Source organism: Antrostomus carolinensis, unplaced genomic scaffold, assembly GCF_000700745.2.
Source record: "Antrostomus carolinensis isolate BGI_N321 unplaced genomic scaffold, ASM70074v2 scaffold12013, whole genome shotgun sequence".
NCBI classification, from domain to species: domain Eukaryota; kingdom Metazoa; phylum Chordata; class Aves; order Caprimulgiformes; family Caprimulgidae; genus Antrostomus; species Antrostomus carolinensis.
This window is the reverse complement of record NW_010303197.1, coordinates 77051-78720: the sequence shown is the minus strand read 5'-3', so window position 1 is coordinate 78720 and position 1670 is coordinate 77051.

The window sequence follows — 1670 nt, the reverse complement described above, 5'->3', positions numbered from 1 at the left end:
TTGGGCATATGCTGTCTACAATTATTATTCACATTTGCTAAGCTGCCACTCATTTAGCTCTTTCTCTTAAAAGTATCCTGTAATATTTCTTCTATTATCTTACACTAGATAAAGCACTTTGGCTTCCTAAAAAGTTATGTTGGAATGTCATGCTTATACTCCTCAATTCTCCGGCCACTGCACCAGCAGTGGCAGAGCAGTCTAGGAATTAAACCAAACAGTACTCGCTGCACATGTTCTAACTGGAGTATTTCTCAAGTAAAGACACTTCTCAAGTTAAGACACTTCTCATCACACAACTACTAAATGTGTTTGCAAGTACAATGCTGCCTCCACTTGTGCTCAGACAAAGGAGTCTTCAGATGCAGCTGTGGTTCCCAAAATGTGTTTGTAAGGCCTCTCCAGAGTGTGGTTGTTTGCAGTTCGCTACTCACATAAACCAGTACGGTCACTTTATTCCTTCAGTGAAAGCAAAACTCACTCCATAAACCAAACATACATCCTGCAATAGTTCTGGATTAAAATAAAAATCAAATTCTAACCAAAGAATATTCAAGAGGCAAACACAAAAATCCCCCAAAACTGAAACAATTACATGAAAGATCACTAGGATAGTAATTTCATTTTGTAAAGACAGAGGTGGTGGGGTTTTTTCCCCAAAGAAAATGGTTTTGAGAATCCAGACAGCAGCATCTGTCTGAACTCAGGATAACTCCTAGTTTCTTTGCTGTCATCACAGCTGTATCAGTTCTGTATTACCCCTGAGTTTTAGAGAAGAATGACACTGAAATTGTCAAAGAAACAGTCTCTTTTAGTCAAAAGCTGCTGGGATCCCAAAGAACATTTCTCATTTAAAGAGTTAATATACACATTTTTTTAGTGTTTCCAATTGAAAAACTGCAAAATTTCTCTTACTCCTTTTGACTTCTTATTTCTTGCTTTCACAAGTCAGTTAAACACTGCAGCAAATTTTGTCTTTCCATGTACAGTAATAACTACATCAGCTGCTTATCACCATCTGCTGCGAAAGAGATGATGGATCACAGCTCCAGGAGTCAGTGTGTCTAGGAAGAGCTAATATATCCAGCAATAGCTGCTCTCTTTGGCTAGCTTGCTATCTTTTCCTGCCCGTTAGATCTCTGAACTTCCTTTGCATTGCTGAGCAGGTAAACCAGGATAGCCAGATCTGTTTTCTAGCCCACACTGTTTAGCAATTCTCAGCCAAGAGTTCCCTCAAGAGACAAATGCAGAGGAAAGCCTGAATAGCAAACTTTTGAATAGATTGTCCCTTCTAGGGACCGGGAAGAAGTCTCTGCTCTGATGTGAATTTCAGCACAAGAGTGCTGCTTACCCAACACCTGTGAGTAGCCCATATTAAAGACAGAAACAGGACTGGAAATGGGATTTCATAAATACAATGTCAGCAAGGAAGAAACTCAACTGTAATGAGTTATATCAGCAATTCCTACATTAAATAAAAAAGTGCACCACTGCTAAGTAGAAGCATCATATTGTCCTTTCCAATCTTAAGCACTATGGATGGTAAGCAGTAGTCATCTTGGCCACCACAAAAATATAAAAGGGAGCTCTATCTGCTTTCCCACTTCATACCTCTCCAGAAGATGCACAACAATTATTTGTTTGAGCACTCACATACCTGACCCTTTTTG